General features: G+C 34.3%; 1 long non-coding RNA gene across 1 annotated transcript; it reads left to right on the forward strand.

Moving 5' to 3' along the window:
- The first annotated feature begins 1791 nt into the window (after nucleotides 1-1791).
- On the forward strand, nucleotides 1792-11362 carry LOC135295354 (uncharacterized). The gene is made up of 3 exons (XR_010357417.1): nucleotides 1792-2160; nucleotides 8339-8419; nucleotides 11207-11362. It is a non-coding gene; the product is annotated as an uncharacterized LOC135295354 (long non-coding RNA).
- The last annotated feature ends 8400 nt before the right edge of the window (nucleotides 11363-19762 follow it).

Below are 19762 nucleotides of genomic sequence, written 5' to 3' on the forward strand. Positions count from 1 at the left end.
TCAGGCAGGCAGAGTACGTTTTAGATTTTCAAGTGAAATTTTAACTGCTTCATATAACAAAAGTAGTGCTATTATTTTAATTTCTATTACATGAGTAACACTTCTAATAGAAAAAAGCAAGAAAAAATGTCTTAATTTTCTTTTGTATATTTTTGTTGGTGGTTGCTAAAAATAAGTTTCTCTAAAGTATTACATGGATAGACAAGGGTAGTGAATCAGCAGTGCATTAAACTAGGGCAATGAAGCACAAGGATTGCTTTCTTCAAATAAGCTTCCAAATGTAATTTAGATTTTGTTAGCTAGTAAATAGGTTCCAGCAGAACTGATACAGCTGAACCAATATCTAACATCAGCTCACTGAAGTGTGGCTATCCTCCGGGGTTCCAAATGTCAACATAGCAAAGCATTTTATGAGCAGAATGAAGCATATAGAATTCATCTATATTCTGGACAGTTGTATCAGGCATGACAATTTTGTCTACTTGAATCCTTAATAGATGTGTTCCCTTCACATCTGCACATCATGGGACTTTTCCAAAGTAAGAAGCCTGAGACCTGTTTCAATTTGCATACACTGTCCTTGTAATTGTTAATTAGCAACACAGTTTTCAAGCAATTGGACTTCACCTTTTCTTAACATTCTATTTCCTAGTTCTTGCACTGCTACATATTTAGCAGAACACAAGAATCCAAAAGGATGTTAGGAAAAAAATGCTAAAAGGTAAAAAAATTGCTTTTAATGAAAATATTAAAAAAAAAATTATCTAAATGTTTTGCTCACATTTTGGTCTTTTTGATCAATAGAAGTTTAGCATTTCACCTTCCTATAAGGACAGAGTTCATCATTCTTTCTTAAAGAGAAGGCATAAAAACTTTTAAATATAACAAAGAAAAACCATTAATTTTGAAATTCCAAAGCAAAATATTTTGCCACTAAGAACTCATTTTCTTTAAATATAAGTAGATTTAAGTTAAACTGCCCATCTTAGGTCTTATGTAAATGATAAATAAAACAAAAAATTGGTCTTGGATCCTGGCCATAATAAAGTCAACTTCTAGCATATTAAATTAGAGGTATTTCCATGAGACAAAAAAAAAAAAAAAAGAAATTTTACCAAAAGGATGTTGAACTGTGAGACTGTGAGTAAGAGGAGAATTTGCAAAGAGGGGAATTTTTGGGGTTGGTTCCCTGCAGAATAGTAAATGAGTCAATTAATATGGACATTTTATTTCCTATAATAGGCTTTATTAATATAGAAAGGGTCAAAGAGCTTAATATATTCCATTTAAATCTATGAAAAGCAATTTAGAATTGCAAGTCATACTGGAAAAAATCAACAATCAAAACCACAGAGAAACAGACCAAACTTCAAAACAGTCTGCTCTCACAATTTAACTTTCTGTGAGATGTCCCTCAATAGGATAGAAGAAAGGGATGGGAGAAGTGAATGGAGGGGAAAAAGAAAAAAGTCAAATAAAATTTAAATGATACCTATTTTCTCATAGAAGAAATGCCTGATCCCTCTAATCATCATTAGTAAGCTCCAGGATTCAGTTGTTAATTCATCCAAATTAGGGCTTTTTTAGTCAAAACCAAACTTCCTTCCTTCCTTCCTTCCTTCCTTCCTTCCTTCCTTCCTTCCTTCCTTCCTTCCTTCCTTCCTTCCTTCCTTCCTTCCTTCCTTCCTCCCTTCCTCCCTTCCTCCCTTCCTCCCTTCCTCCCTTCCTCCCTTCCTCCCTTCCTCCCTTCCTCCCTTCCTCCCTTCCTCCCTTCCTCCCTTCCTCCCTTCCTCCCTTCCTCCCTTCCTCCCTTCCTCCCTTCCTCCCTTCCTCCCTTCCTCCCTTCCTCCCTTCCTCCCTTCCTCCCTTCCTCCCTTCCTCCCTTCCTTCCTTCCTTCCTTCCTTCCTTCCTTCCTTCCTTCCTTCCTTCCTTCCTTCCTTCCTTCCTTCCTTCCTTCCTTCCTTCCTTCCTTCCTTCCTTCCTTCCTTCCTTCCTTCCTTCCTTCCTTCCTTCCTTCCTTCCTTCCTTCCTTCCATTCCTCTTGATCCTACGCTCAATCATTTTCCATTTCCCTGTCTCTGACCATCCTGCACCCAAATCTTTAACTCAGCAAGAGGCTCAGCTTTTGTTTCTTATGAGAGGAAGGCTGTGAGTTAAAAGTGAGTATATTGATTTTGTGTAGTGTTACTTGGCTGTGTCCAGGCACTGCCTCTGCTATCAACTGCCTGGACAAATGCCTGCAATTGGTGAGCATTTCCTTCACTTCACTTTTGATTGGTTTGCATGGCTCACTATATGAATTGGAAAAGAGTAGGGAGGGTAGTGAAAATGTTGATTGCCTGGGGAAGAAAAATAATTGGGACTTGTACTGGCTGGGTGCCGTGGCGCATCAACAGCAGTGACCATAGTGAAGAGAATGTTTGGCAAGGTTTTTACTGTGAGGGTTTTGAAATACATGAAAAAGCCTCCCTGGCTGATGAGCCAAAAACACTAGTAAGCTATGAACATAAAAAAAAAACCCCAAACCAACAAACAAACAGATTTTCCACAAAATAATACAAGAAAAGGAATTAATTTAGGCTATTGTATTTCATGATAAAGAATTCTATAAATCTAAAATTAATTTTGCACAGAAAAAAATATTCTTAGAGAAAAAATTCTAATGCTTCCACAGAGATAGGTTACATATATACACATTATTTTATAGATAGCTGTTGCTTTACTTTCACTTCATTGATGTCTTTAAATTAACATATCTCTAAAATGCTTTATCTAAATTTACATAAATTTGTATATTTAGCTACATACTTCTACAGCCAATGAAGAAAGTACAGCATCTTTGGCATATCAATATTTCCACTTGGTTTAGACACCTGGATGCCTTTAGACATTACTCTTTCTTTCTGTAGATGAGAAAATCTTGATGATTCATAGTGTGTGACCATAGAAGACCCATGATTCAGTGCTTCAGAGTAAAAAGAATATAAAAATTTGTGTAATTACTACCAGAATAGCAATGGGAACATTTTTTTGCCATGCCACACTGAATTGTCTCAGTCCCAAGTGTACTTTCTCTGTGTTCATATATTTTCACTTTCTGTAACAACAGTCTTTGCTTCAGCACCATGAACAAAGTAGAAATAATATTTTCTTTGCTGTCTCTAGTGTGATTTCCTCTCCAAAACCTCAGGATGCGACATTGTCATACTACAGTCAGTAATAGTCTGCTGAGGCATAGGCAATTTTAGTGTGTGCATACAGTGAAGTCTTTCAACTCCAGAAACTCAAGAGAAACCTTCACTGAAACATCACTAACATCACAACTTTTGGTCATATAAAATTCCTTTGTATGACATTGCTGTCATTATTAATACAGTCTTGTCTTTACAGAGAAGACTGTGAGGAAAGTATTATCATATGTTTAAACTATATCCTTACAGGTAGCTAAAAAGAGTTGCAGAACACCTGCTGTGGTCAACAGTACAGAATTTATAAGAAACCAAAGTATTTCTGAATCTTCACTTATAAGATCTAATAAGATCCAACAGCTAGTAACTGTTCCAATAGAGCTTTAACAGCTCTTGAGGAAAGTGAAGACATCCTAGTAGATATTTTTTTATTCTCACCCGCCACCTGTGTCATATTTCACCAAGTCCCAAGTGAAGGCGAAATTATACTTTTTTCCAGTACCCTTTGATATATACTTGAAGTTGTAGAGGTACCTACTCGTCATGTTTTAAGGGAACACTAAAATGAAGAGTGTTGAAATCTGTGAAAAGATGACTTTGCAAAGCAATTATTCCTGTCACATAGTATGTACTCTGAAAACTCTTTTTCTAGGTTTCATGAGTCTTTCACTAAAATTATATCCTCTCTAGAAAAATCTATACAGTGTTTCCAAAATATACTAATTATATATTTTGAATTAATTTTCCTATTTTTACAGGATTTTTTCAGAAGCTAGATTTTTTTTCTTTATTTTCTTTTGTAACATGTAGTCATAAGAAACGCTCTTCATCTCCAGACTCAAAAGATTAAAGAACAAACAAAATGGCACAGCCATTTTTATTTCCTTTCAGCAATGCTTCATTTTTCATAGTGTGTTTTTGTAACCAGTGTCAATGTGTAGATTACAGCTGTATACATGTTACTAAAAGACTGAAATGTTCTCAGAAATAACAGTCTTCAGTATAATACCTAAAAACAGTTGTAGCTGTTAGAGGAAATCTGAGGGAAAAAAATCCTGGATTTAAATTAAAATGTTTTGCAAGTCTTCTGAGCACGTAGGTGCACTATAGGAAAAACACAGTCTTGTTAACCCTCCAACCCTCTAATTAGCACAAGAGAAGCTGAGTTTTAAGTGGACACAGAAAAGCACCACTTTGCAGGGCAGGTTTGAACTATTGAGAGTTCATTGTATTTTCAGGGTCAGATTGGTCCTTGACAGTTGCATTGTATAACAGAATAACAGTCTTATAAAAAATGTAACTAACTTGTGTCAAATTAATTAACAATGAGCATTACAATATGCTTTAGGGTTTTTTCAGTTTCGGTGTATTTTTTTTTTTTTTTTGGCAAGGGAGAAGTTGTTCTAACTTACATGCTAATTTCAATGTAAAAATCAATACATTTTAAGAACTTAGCTCCTCTCTGAGACCTTTTTTAAGAGTAATACTTATCTTACGCACATTCCTTCAAGTCACCACCAGAATAAAGTTTTCTTGTATTTGGATATCTAGTACAACCACCCTGCCACGAACAGGGACATTTTCTACTAGATCGGGTTGCTGAGAGCCGCATCCAACCTGACCTTGAATAGTTTTAGGGACCTCAGAGTCAGCTATAAACCTCAGCAACTTTTGTTACCTGAGCTACCACTGCAGTCCTGAATCAAGTTCATGATGTAGGTCAAATTCTGGTGCTGCCTGTTGTGTTTTGGATGAGCAGCAAAAATGAATGCGTTCTCTCCAACCTTTGGCAATGACATGGCTCTGGTACATTTGCTGACAGTTTCTGGGCATACAGGATGAGTTTTTTTTCTTTTCAGTCCTAGAGGAGTGGAGCTGAGGTCCTACTGCAGAAGTTATTGTTTGATTTGCCTGTGTTTGTGGAGGAATGAATTTAGGTCTCTTGGGCTCTGAATTCTACCTAAATTTCTTCACAACTTCCTCACAGTTTGATGGGATACTTTTCAAGCTCATGTGCCATTGTCAGCTAGATGTTATTTTCAAGGCACTTATTGCTATTTAGCTACTAAATTATCTTTAAGGTAGACTGCATTTACAGTTACAGCTGTCTTGACAGGCTGGGTTTTGATTCTAACCTGAAGATATACTTCCCACATTTCCTATCTTGCTTGACAGAGAAGAAAATTAACTACCAAACAGGTGCTGCAGTGACTAACACATGTAACAGATTTACCTAAATGAAACTACAAATTTCAGAGAATATGTATTTTGGGTCATTAGTTGCCAGAGGATTACCTCATTCTGGTACCTTACCGAATAAGGGCACACCTGACCTGTTGTAGTCACATCAGCAGATAACCCCTCTCAGAGTAGCAAAGGACAGCATGTTTTTTCATGTCTGTGTAGAAAAAGAGATTTGTGCAAAGGGAAACAGCATCCATCCATTGAGGACACTGCTGGTTGCAAGTGGGGAATTCACAGGAATAAATCAGGATTCCATGGGAATATTTGTGCTGGGAAACACATTAACAGTAAGCAGTAAGGTTTATAGGTTTAGAGTGAAAAAAGAAATCTGAGGGAAGGTGTGGTAGCTGAGACGTTGAAGTAATGTAAGTGAATGAATTTCCATAGAGAAGGGGTCAAATATGGTTCAGTTAACTTCCTCCACTGTGAACTGATATTAGTATATATTTTTATTACAGATTATAAGAGTTTATATAACCCTTATAGCTTAAGGGATAGCTTAAATAATTAATAAAAAGGACATTATCCAAAATTCTATTTGGTTCTTGAGAAACTGCAAGAAAAAAAGAACAAAAAAAGAAAAAAAAAAGAAAGAAGGCACAATATTTAGGACAGAGACAAATCCATTGCACTTACAATTTAAATTATTACATTGTAGGTCATGAACTTTGGTTAGCTAACGCTCAAGCAATATTTAATACACTGTGGTTATCTCCTCCTTAACAATATAAAGAATAAGAATGGTATGAATAATAATAAACTTGCAATGACCAAGAACTTCACTTCCAAGAAATAGTAAAATTAGGTCTAAGGTTCTCTTCTTACATACAGTTATTCTAATGCAGCTAACACGTCTTCAAGCACCTAAGCATAATCTTCAGAGCTTTACTCATCTGCAGTGTCCTTATGCATTTATTGGATGTTCATTCCATTATAAAGCAAAGTACAGCATGACTTTATGCTTGTTCTTATATACAACTTCATGCAACAGCAGAGCAATAACGCTTAGAGCTGAACATAATTGTAAGTAAATGGGGTAAAAGGATGCAGTTTTCAAATACTGAAAGTATATTTCATATACTTCCTCTTCAAGCTCCACAGCCATAAAATAACCTAGGCTCTGGCTGTAATCTGAAGAACCAAATTTGCATCCATTAAAGATATTTGGGTCAATCTCAACAAGATTTTATGATGCATGCTTCACTTGTCTGCTTATCAGTCTTTCCTTTTTGCCTTCCCAGAGAAAGAGAATGGGTGGAAAGGTACCTTTTCGGAAATACCTAACTGACTTTATATTTCTTGTTATTTCCTTCATCTGTTAAACAGGTGATGAATTCTCTTTCTTTCTGGAGATTGAAGCTGATAATCTCAGTGAGAAGAAAGTGTTCTGATTAAGTATGAAACCCTCAATAGCTTCTCTACTTTAATGTCTATGGCCCTGAAGGTGTAAGGAAAAGGTTATTTGGGTAAAAACTGTAGTTCTGGCATTCTTTGAGAAGAATGAGACATTTTCAGAGACAGAGAAATTTTAACACAAAGGAAACAGAACACATCATTCTGATGTTGAAATAAACAGTTGATTTTTTCTTCCTAAACCAAACTGAAATTCCAGACAGGGAAAATGTTTCTATTTCCAACTGAAAATGCTGATCCTAGATTCTGTGGTTGACAATTTTTTTTTTAACCTTATTGCATGGTAAACTATCTAAGAGAAAAGAATTGTCTCAATTAAATGCAGTATTGTCTATTAAGTAGCAAAGTTATATCCTCTAACAAATGATTGACTGTGTTTGTGCAGTACAATTGAAAACTAAATCAAAATAAGGTAAAGCCAGGAGAAGGTTTGTCTTTGTCCTGAAGAGAACAACTGCAATTCCTTCTTTCCTATGAAACTTATTATAAAATCTTCAGTTAGAATAAATGATTAGAAGAACAGAGGGAAAAAAGAAGATTATGAAACAAGAGGGAGAAGCAAAGAAGAACACAAAATAGAAGGGGAAGCAGAAGATCTTCATTGCAAGGCTATAACTAGATAATAGGATCACAAGGAACACAAAATTCAAATGAGCACTAGAGGTTTCCAGGAGGGATGCAAGTTCATGCAGCTTTGACTTTCCCAGCCAACCATAACACACAGAAGAAAAAACTCCTAATAACAATATTTCAAATGTAAATCAGCATCAGTCAGAAACTGAGTAGATGGTGAAAACCCACAAAATCTGTCCAATTATGATTGTATGCATGACTTTTTGCTGTCCTAGGATATGTACAAAACATAATCTGTCTTAACTGCATAAAAAAAGCTGACTTACATGACAATCCTGTATCTTTAAGAACACCCTTCTATTGCATATTTAAAACAAAATTACATTTGTATAATTTGGCCAATTGTACAGCAGAAATTACTGTGGAAGTCTCCTGGATGACCAAATTTTCTGCAGATTTTCTAATATATTAAAGAACACAGTTAAGCAGTAATAATTATCTGTTGATCCATGCACAGCAGGAAGGAAGGTACATGGGGAATGTTCAAAGATCCACCTGGAGACTTCATGCAATTACTAGTCAAACAGTTTATTGTGAAGTCTGTTAGGATTTCAGTTAATAAGCAGTTCTTAAGCCTGTCTGTTTTCTCATCTAGGCAGAAAATAGCCAGGGAATTTTTGGATCACTCAGGGAATTGGTGACTAAATGCCCTGGCTATAAAAATACACACATCCCTATTTCAGCTACATCACAATTGTAACTCTAGGACAAATGAGTTTTCTCCTTATCAAGTTTTGTCTTTATATAGCAAAGAACAGTTTTCACACGTATAAGACAGAAGTCAACAAAATGTTGTCGATTCTGAATTTACTAGATGCTAAATAATAGATTCTATAGAACATTTGGAATTTTTTTTCAGGAAATAACACTTAAGATCTGGATGGAGATTCTTGAAATAGAGAAATTTGTACTTCACTGACTTGCACCTCTACACTTCACAGTAAGAGTTCACTTGCAATTTTGTGTTTAATTTTTTTTTTATAAGATAATGAGTACAGTATTAAATTAGAAAGACTGTCCTTATATTTTATTCTTCTGCTCATGACAGTTGCTAGTAGTGGAAGCATTAAGAAAATTGTAAAACAAGTTACACAACAGTTCTTGCCTAGTATATCTTCTTAGTTTCTTGGAAATCTCTACTAGCAATTCAAGAGAAGTTTGTATCCAGATCATTGAAACAGCTGATGCATCCATCATGTTTTAGGTTTCCTTTCTTAGTATTGGTCTATATGACATTCTGAGACAAAGAAATTTATGATATGGGTTGGAAAGAAGGTTAACTCAAATAGAAATTTTCTAGAAATTTCTGCCTGGAAATTTCATTGCTCTGCCATAAAAATAAAATAAATAGCAAAAAGAAAGCAAACACAAGTTTAATGACTATTCCAAATATGCCTTCCTTATGCTGATACTAGTTTAATTCATAATTCTTCACTCAGCAATGACTTTTTCTGACAGTGAGAAGCAAAGCAATATATTCAGTCTTTTTCACACATTAAGAAATTTCAATATTCATCATCATTCCTGAAAGAATGGTCAGTTGTTGGTGGGTTTTATTTTTTAAAGTTCTAATATGATTTATACATACTACATATCAGAACTGGAAAAAGTGACCATGGTGTCATGAATTTATGCAATAATTTATTCAGTTCTGTTGGTTTTTTGGCTTAAAAAAAATCATATAGCTAAGAATCATATAGCTACTTTTCAAAGAAGTAACTTTGGTGTATTTTTATTGTGCACTAAAATATAATTTGTAATCATTCTTGTTAAGACACTTAAAATATTTTCATGATGCACATTATTTTGAATTTTCCACACTGAAATCCATAAATTGTGGAATTCTATACAATGTAAAACAACTGAAATCCTACACAATATAAAGAAAGCAACTGCATGCAAAAATCATCCACTGAGCTTCCAGCACCTATAGCAGAAGCATGTGTGCTGTAGTGTCTATTCATAGGAGATGGAGACAAACAGGAATTTTGAGATGAATGGTTCACTTGTTTTCTTTTCCTGCAAGAAAAAATGAATTGTGCAGGAGAAACACTTATCGCTCTCCACAGAACATAATAGCATTCTAGATGACTGTGTCAGATGCAGCCATAGATATTACAGTCAGAGTTAGATGAAATGAACTTCATCTCCTGTCCAAGAGACATCTACAATGGAAAGAATTCATCAGATATATACCAACTCTTTGCTTATCATGCTTTTTAATAGGATATCCATCCACACTGAAAAATTACTTAATCTGTTTTATGTCACATAAAGTGTTCTGGAATAAATTTAGCCTTCATTCACAGACAAACCACATTCTTGGTCCTCACTACTGGAATGGTGGTTGTTGTTTTTTTCCCCTTGGTTGGGTTTTTAATTCATATTTATAATTATTAAGGAGAAACATAAAACAGTGTAAGTCATGAAACTTACAGGTTAGTTAATGAGTAGTCACTGTTAACATTCTAAAGATAAATACTTTCTGTATACTTCTAACTGCAATCCAGAAAATAGTTGGATTATGAAAATTCTTAAAATTATGGCATTTTGAATTGTACAATGGACATTTCAAACCTTCTGAGATGAGCCCCTAAATCAATAGAGTGAAATAATTTTTCTTGTAATGAAGAAAAATTGTTTGTATTAGCAAGAAAAATAAATTTCAAATCTAATGTAAGCATCATACCTAAACCCCCATTAAGCCCCTGTAAGAAACTTTAATGTCTGTCTGATGAACTGACAACCTTTACAAAATTCTCATTCAGAAAATAGACTACATTTTATGTAAGCAAGTCATTCTGCAGCAGAAAAGAGTTTATGGTCTCATTAAAGGAAGGAAGCCTGTGAGTGTGACAGCTGTGACACTCCACAGGGGATTCATCTTTATAAACACTTGTTTTCTGCTAGGGTTTGTGTAGTGTATAAGGAGAATTACAAAGAAAGAAAAAAATATTTCATAAAATCTTAGCAACTTAATTAAAGCTTACTGCATACACATTTTTTTCCTGGGAAGAAGAAAGTTGGTAGATTTTTTTTACAGTAATAACTGGATAAGCTTCCTGGGGAAGTAACACAGATACTTAACACAAATTCATAAAGAAATTAATTCCATGCTTTTTATCTGAGTCTCAGCTAATACTGTGACTGCTACAAACACCTTTTATGTGCTCCTTTTCACAATTGACATTTTCACTGGTTCAGTTGCTAATTTTATTAACCAAAATATAGTTAAATGCTATTGCCTTTTTCAAACAAAGATCCTTTCCAAAAGGGTCATTGCATGCTAATCTATCATCGCTTGAAAATGTAGTAGCACTGCAGTAGCAAGTGACTAATCAAACAACAAAGATATTATAGTCCTAGTTTACAAAAAGGCATTGTCAGATATATGAGGTTCATGGTAGTGAGGGAATATAATTTTCACTATTGAAATAGAATATTTATGAAAAAAGAATAAGTACTAATGATATAGGTTTTGAAAATTATTAAGGCGATGATACCAAGGTCTTCTAGTATCAAAAACACTGTTCCAGTCACAGCTTTATCTGGTATCTAAGAGTTTTCAAAAATTTAGCCATATAAATGAAAAAAACACCATCCCTACAACAAACCCCAAAAATAAAATCAAAATTGAAATGACTAGTGTGTAAAAGCCACGTGTGGTGGGTTGACCTTGATTGAATGCTTGCTGACCACCAAGCCTCTCTCTCATTTCCTTCCACAGTAAGATGGGAGAGAAGAAAAAAAGAAAAAAAAGTGAAAGAAAAGGCTGCACAAAGAAGCAAAGAAAAGTAGAAGATTGTATACTCTAATTCTTATTAGCAGGTAATATTTGGCCACTTCCTGGAGGCAGGACTTCACACAGCGGTTGCTCTGGAAGACAAACACCATAATGATGTTTCCCCGCTCCTTTTTCTTAGCTTTTGCTGCTGACCAGTATCCCTTTACTTAATACCCCTTTGGTTAATTTGGATCAGCTGTCCCAGCTGTGTCCCCTCCAAGGGTTTTGCCCATCTCCAGCCTGCTGCTGGGGGGGACAATGTTGTAGGACAGCCCTGATGCTGTTTCAGCAGCAGCCAAAGCACTGATGTGTTCATCAGTGCCTCTCCAGCTTTCAGTGCAAGGAACAGCACTGCGGGAGCTGCTGTGAGAAAAGGAACTCCACTCCAGCCAGACCCAAGACACCAGGTTAAATCAAACATTTAAACAAGTGCAGTCCAAAATATGTGAATATAGATATACTCCAATAAAATAATTTAGAAAATATTTTTCTTAACTTCTTAGATGATTAAGACTTTGATATTCCTCCATTACTTTAAATTATATGACTAGAACTCTTATTAAAACAATTACCTTTGAAGGGATACCTACTTGAGTATCTATATCTACCCCAAAGTAATTTCAGACCTGGAAATTACATACTCACATTTTTAAATCTCCTGAAGGACACCATGTATAAGGTCTTTTCCAACCAAGATTAACTGACTATCAGCACAGAAGTCAGTTAGAAACACAGATAGAGCATGAGTTGCCAATCACTTACATTATAGTCCCAATCAAAGAAGCGTCCAGAACATGACTTCTGCAACCCAGAGTGAAGGACTGATTCTTCAGCTTCACAAATTAATGGATAGGTTAAAGGAGACAGTATTGTGTGTTGATCTTGCTTGGTTGTCAGGTGCCCAACAAACCATTCTCTTACTTCCCCTTGCCACAGAAGTTGCAAAACAAATTGAAAAGGTTTGTAGCTCAAGGGAAGGGCATTGAGTTAATATATTTGACAAATTATTTGAGACAGTTAATGAATTTTTTTTGGTCTTTGTAGAGGGCAAATATTGACAAAATAGGAGTGAAACTATTTATATGGGCAGTACTCTCTTACAGTTCTCAGTGATTTCAATGATGTTGATCCATCTTCTCACATATTTGGTTATCCTTACAGCTAAAACTCTTCAGACGTTTGCTATGACTGATGATACAGTTTTGTTAGCATTATTAATGTTACTGAAACTAAATAGCTAGTGTATCCCCATGCAAAATCTGTTTTTTCAGAATCAATACATAAAATTAAAAATGTGCTATGTAGGGATTTCTGTTCATAACTTTAGTTACTTTTATTTCCAGCCTTGGTCATGGAAGTTAAATAGAGCTATTGTTCTACTGCTGCCTAGTATCAGGCTACCTTACTCTTGGCATTATTACAAACTCAAAACTCTTAATTATTCTTATAATCATTGGTACTATGACAAGAACCCTTTGCAGAAGAATCATCTTAAAATGGCAGAATTCCAATGTGGTCCTGATCAAAAAGCACTTTTTGGAACTTCTACCCTTTCTTTATGACTGGAAATAAAATTACAGCATGATATATATGATTGAATGCCATTAATATTGACTATTCTCTGCTTATCTTCCAAACTGGCAATGACATACTGTGAGGGAGATGAGTGTGAAGCAGTTAAATATTCCATAAATATTCCATTAAATATAATATATATCTAATAAATATACTGTTTTCATTAATCATTCTGTATACATTTTCCACTTCATTTCCACAGTTTTCAATTAAAGTTGTAAGAATTATAATGAATTTAAAATGGTAAACTTTATTCTACATCAAGCATTAGTTATGCCATCATTAGTTATATCTAATTAATAGGAAAAATGAGCTCTGGTAGATTCATGGTGGGTTTTTTATTAATTTTTATGTCCTCATTGTTTTCATTACAAATTGAGAATTGAGGGAATTATTTAAACACTATAAATTAAATAGCCATGACGTGTGAGTTCAGAGAAATGCAGTTGCTTGTTTGTAGGCAGTAGGAACTGTGGGAAATTCAATACCTGAACTTGAAAGAGAGGGAAGTCTATTTAAAAGAAATCTTTACAATGGGGTCAAAGAAATATGGTTTACATTTTTAACAGTGAAATATGCTCAATTTATGATAATTATGGCTTTATTGGACTTTAGCTGTGATGTCTTTTCATTTCTTTTTAAATTTGAAATATAGCATTAATCAAGATAGGAATTTCTCAGAGAAATACCATATGCATTAAAATATGTGATTGTTGACATTCAGGTGAATTTTTATCTGCTATATTCTATATGCTGGCTCTATTATACGATTAATTTTTAGGTATGCAAAATTATTCTCCACCCATATCTCCTCATAATTAATCTATTTTAGCCTGTTACTTATTTTGGATATATATGTAATGTGCCTCTGTTATTTACTCTTTTCTTATAAATTGAAAACTGAATAAGCAATACATAGGGAAAAATATAATTACATCCTGAATAGAAAGAAAAAAAAGCCAAAAAAACTTTTTCATGTTTTTTTCCTATATTCTCCCACTGAATCACATTTTTGCTTAACAACTTTTATCTTCCTTGGTACAAAATCAGTCAGTTCTTACATGTCCCAGAAGCAGCTTTTTATATGTCTACATCTAATTTTTTTTTTTCTGTTTTAAAATGACATTTTCTTCAAATTACTTTTTTTCTTTCCACTTTCCCCTTGGAAAAGAGCAGACCTTGATTTATAATTATGGTGATTGACTGAACTGATATCTATATATTTTTACCCCAGTGACTCTTCAGAGAGCCAGGCAGATGCCACATGTTGCCCAGAAATGTCTGTCCTTCAATGTTTTCAGGACCTAAAAGATCAGAGCAGCGTGGTCTGATCTCTGAGCTGACTTTAATCCAAGCAGAAATCAGACATTCACAAGTCTTTTCAATTCAGAAATATTCTATGCTTTTGTGATTTGAAGCTTAGATGCTTCAATTTTTTAATCAGTACAACTGGTTAAAGAAGAAGGAAAAAATTCTAAAAAGGTCATCAAATATTTTAGGATTTACTAGTGGTGATGGGACAGTGCAGGAAAATGTGGTTTGGTTGTTTCTTTTTGGGTAGGTTGATTATTTTTTTCCTTTTTTTCCCCCTTGCCTTTCTAAATAATTGTTGTTCAATAAACTCCTTATGTTGTCCAACCCATGTTCATTATAGCCTCACTTCTAGGTATTTTGTGGTATTTTATACTCAAGAGGCAGAATTAATTTCCCATAAATTTGGCCCTCTGAATTGCCTTACATAGTCTAATCTAATATTTTATGCTGCCTCAGTAGTTAACAGAAAGAAAATGGCAACTCTAGAAGATGGTTAATATAATAATAAAATAGATATCAAAAAATTGTAAGAATTAATTATCTTTTCAAACCTCCTGTCTTGTTTATTGGAAGAGCCCAGATGATTAGCAAGGAATTGATGCAACCTTCACACATTCAAAATTGGGATCAAGGAATAACATCTAAGATTGGTTTGGTTAACATGTTTCTCTCTGGTTGTTCCTATTGTTTCCTGATAATTATGCTGAGGTATTTTCAAAGATTTGTGTTCTTGTGGTCACTATGCACTGGCTGATCAGGACTTAACACTGATACACCCTGTAAGTTTATGAACTGAGGAATTTTCCACACTTTCATACAGCTCTTTCAGATCTGTCCACAAATTAGTTGACTTGGGATTTTTATTTAAATATACATCAGTCATAATACATACTGGGTAGTTCTAATTGGCTGGTACTCTTGCCTGATTTGAAGCCTACATTCACATTTCTCATTTTATTCTTTCCAGCATCTTTAAATCTATCTCTAGAGCAAAACATTTAAGAATCTCGAATGTGAATAATCCTATATATAATTTAAAGTTTCTAATTATATTCAACAAACTTTTCCTGCAATTTCCATGCACAGAATAAACTATGTATGGTTGTTTTAAATAATGCTAGGTAGGAGCTGTTGCATTATGCAAGCATGAGAAGACAAGGGTTAGTAATTCTTTGGTCAAGATGCACAAACAAGGTATTAATTCATTATGTAAATGAGGTTCGCATCTGGAATAGTCCTTTTGGTAAATATGAGTCATCATATACAAACTCATAAACAGGAAATATTTTTGTTAGGATAGCAATAAGGACTAATTTCCATTGCTGAGTTAGTGAACACCCATAAATGTGGTGATTTATTATTGTAGAAGTAGCAAGACTTGCTCCTGACTTGGAGAAATGAGACTAAATGAGACTACAAAATCCTCAGGGATACATCATTCTCTGGTATTTGCTTTGTTTGCATGAAGTTTCTAGCATCACTCATATGACTTTCAGGAAAGCTTTTTTCCTGCACATAACTCAAATCTAAAAGAATTTTGACTTGATGCCTAGAAAGCAATTTAGCAAGCAATTGAGTTTTTGAAGGGAGTACAAAAGTTATCCCATAGCTATTGTTCACAAAACCAGAAAGAAGCCGGGTGGAAGACTGTCAAATTTAGGTTTGAAAAAGCACTCTTTGAGGCTCTGCAAGGGAAAAGAACAACCTAGTAGTGAGCTGATGGAGAAATGAGTTAAAGATCTTGCTCTCTTTTCCATCTCTATAATTTTTTGGAGCTTAAGCTTCATTATTATGTTTTTGATTAGATCTTACAGAAAGAAATTTCTCTAAGCTGTCAAAGCTTCAAGAGAGAAAATGACCAGAAAGAACAGAAATACATCTAATGCCTAAACAGAGGGGTTTCAAATGGAAGGGAATAACACAATAATGTAAAAGATAATTCTGTACAGAGGAACAAAGACATTTTAAAGATAATTGGATTTCTTTTCTTTTTGTGTGACAAAGTAGTCTGATATAATTTTAAGTCCTTAAATATCAGGTGTGTTACAATTACTAGAAGCAATTCTGATAGATTGGAGCCTTGGTCCCATTATATAAAGTGTAATAGAACAGATACTTTTTAATTTTGAGGGTTTAGCTCTAATCATCAAGCTTTTCATATAATATCTCAACACAAAATTTAAATGTATCACCAGATTTCGATGGCCTGATGTATCTTATTTCAGAATTTGGGTATAGTAGGAATAAAAATAATCTACATATTTAATAATATTCATTATGAGAATTCTCCTAACTGTAAAGTCAGATAAATTCCTAAATAAATACAGCTTCAAAAAAACTATTTACTAATGTTGCTAATATTAGTACAGATTTTAGATGGGTCTTAGTAGGCTCCTTTTTACCAAACAACCTCACTTCTGTGGCACATATTGTAAAATCTAAAAGAAACAGAACCAGCTAATAACCCTTCTGCATTGATATACAGAATGAGACTATAAATCAACTCTACTGTAATGAGACCCCATCTGAAATACAATGACGCCAAGTCTGGGGTCCCTTAAAAAAGGAGGACATGGACCTGTTGGACTGAGTAGGGCCACGAAGATACGAGAGGATTGGAATACCCCTCCTGAGAAGGCAGGCTAAGAGAAGTGTAGCTATTTATCATTGAGAAAGATTTAGATGACCTTCTAGCATCTTTTCAGTACCTAAACAGGGCTTACAAGAAAGCTGGAGAAATGAAATGGGCCGCTCTTCTGTCTCAGTTCAAGTGGAAAACAGCACTAGGCTTAACCAGGGCATAAACACTTCAGGGCAGAAAAGCATTAAAACTACTTTCACATAGGACAGCCTGTTTTAAATAAAAAGGAGTTTCAGCTCCATGCAAAGCACATTACTCTTATTTTTCTCCTCATATTTCCATGATTTTATGATGTGTTATACTGTCCCTTGTCCTGGTTGACTGGGTTACTAGGACTGCTGATTGTTTTAGGCACAGCACAGTAATGTACCATTGTAAAGGTACTTGGGAAGAAACTAGCCTGTGGGATTTCATAAGATGACCAAACTAGGAATTAATGGCTTTATATTTTTTTTACATACTAGAGTAACTCTTCAGTTGTTAGCAGTCCATCCATTTCCTCTTTTCATAGGTCTCTTTGGTTTGCATATATAGACAAAACAGGAATAGAAGCCTGTCATCTCTGTATCAACAAATATTGGAATAATTTTGTTGTGAGAAAAGGGATTAAAAAAGAAGACATAGAGGAAGCAAACCTTTCTTTGATGTGAACAGTGACCAAAAGGTAATAGCTGTGCATTGCTCACCTCTGCATTTTGGCTTATGGAGATTGTCATGTACAAGACCCAATGTGTTCGTGAGACTTGAACAAGGGAATGGCATCCCAAAGACATAAATTTTTTCTTGTTGCCATAAGATATTTCCTGTCATTAATCTTCATGTTAGGAGATTATTTAGGTGATCCAGTGGGTTTTGTGTTTCCCAACGCTTCCACCTCCCACTTTTTAAAGCATGTTTTTACTCATAAGTTCAATGGAAAAAAAGTAAAGTAAAATAAAATAAAATAAAATAAAAAAGGAAAGAGAAAAGAAACTGGTAGAAGTGAAAATAGGAACTTTGCAATACATTAATTTAATAAAATCCTAATAGTAATTCACAAATTGCCTCTTAATAAATCAGAAAAATGACATTCAAGGAAATGCCAAGAGGTTTTCTGTTCATCCATTAAAACTGCACCATTTAATTAAGTCAATAAACCAGCAGGTAACATTATCTTCTACAGACTTAAATGTGTTTTCAGAAGTAATATGAAAGATTTCCAATTTTTCATTAATGCTATTTCCTTAAAGATTACTACTTTTCTTTTAAAGAACTGGTCATGTTGTTTATTGAAAGAAATAAATCCACTTTATTTTCATTACTAGGTATTTAAAGATTTTTGAAATCCTAATATCTAAGGAGTCATAAACCAGATTGAGAAAAATTGCAGCTGGTCTCACTTTTTCTGTGTGAATGGTATCTTCATGTCCTAACTCCTCTTCAAAACATTCCAGTTCACTCTAGCATGGTTGGTTGGGGGAGTGATGGGATGGAGTATATTGTACATCTTTCAAGAACTATCAGGAAAGTAAGAGGAGAGAAACAAGTTATATTGGAAAACATTCAGATAACCCCAAACAAACCTGGGACTGAGGAGAAAGCAACCCCAACATCATGTGCATCATTCCAGACAAGCCCACAGGTCAGTGCTGCCTTCTTAAAAATATGCCTTCTCCCTTCAGCTTATTAAAGGACTTGTGGAAGGTTGAGCATAACATCCAAAAATAATTGAGAGTTATGTATTGAAATGAGAATAGATCAATTAGTGAGACATTTTTGCAATAATTAGACCATATGGATTGGTAAATTTTTAATTAGTCTAATTATTTGCTCTTTGTATAGGATGTGTTTCCTTTCTCCCAAAACAATAATCTGGGTGTAATATCACTGAAAACATGGAATGGCGCAGGAGACAATTCAACTGGTCTAAGATTGAATAAGAGCAAGACTACAAAACAGTTGTTTCTTATACCAGAATATGCTCAAAAGAAAATACCACAAATTAGATGTGATAAAGTGTGTTACACAAAATCTCCTAGTATAACATCTCAGATTTCAAATGAATGAAATAATAATTGTATTTTTGATAGCTTTGAATTTGCGTTTCTTTTATATGTAAGATATCGCAAAAAAACCCAAAACAAAGCCAAAAAATTCCAAACCCATTCTAGATGCACCCTTGTGTGTATCTCATAAAAAACACAAGATTTTTTAAAGTATTTTTTTTTTTATTTCAAAACTTAGCAAAGTTTGGAAAAACACTCTGCCTTGACACCAGCCCTGGTTAGCCTTGAGTTGATGTGGGTTACCATTTGGGGGAGGGTGACACCATATCATTTGTCATAAGAAAACTAAATTCAATTATTGTATTGATTTTATTTGAGGTAGAAGAATAATCTTCCACTTATGATAAATGTTCCCATGATTCACATTCTATTTAGAACCTCAAAATATAATAGCCTGATCTATAAAACATAACAAATTTCACCGAATTCCCCATCTCCAGATTCCAAAGAATGGGTTTGATGGCAAAAATATAGTTCAATATTAATATTTTTAGAACTCTTCCTTCATCTCTGCAGATGCTACAGTAATAAACAATTATTTTTCCTTTTTCTCTCCAAATAGATCATATGCACAAAAACAGTTCAAGGCCTTTTAAATGTATTCTCCATGACATGTCCTTCAACTTTAAGTAATGTGTGTCCAGAGTTGTTAATGAAAACTACAATATATAGCAAGAGGGAAATCCCAATTAAAATCCTGTTCACTGTCTAAAGTTAGCCCATAAGAGAAAATAAGTACGAGTGTATTTCTGATCTGTTTCCAAACTACTGGAAGTTTTTTTGAAGAAGAGATGTCTAGACTGTAGAACAGCTCTGGACCTGTTGTTGAAAACATAGAATGAATGCCTATTATTGTTCACAAAAATATGTATTTTCTTTCTTCCTTTCAAATATTGACTCTTTTCCTTTAAATCCAGCATCTCA

Source organism: Passer domesticus, chromosome 2, assembly GCF_036417665.1.
Source record: "Passer domesticus isolate bPasDom1 chromosome 2, bPasDom1.hap1, whole genome shotgun sequence".
In the NCBI taxonomy this organism is placed as follows: domain Eukaryota; kingdom Metazoa; phylum Chordata; class Aves; order Passeriformes; family Passeridae; genus Passer; species Passer domesticus.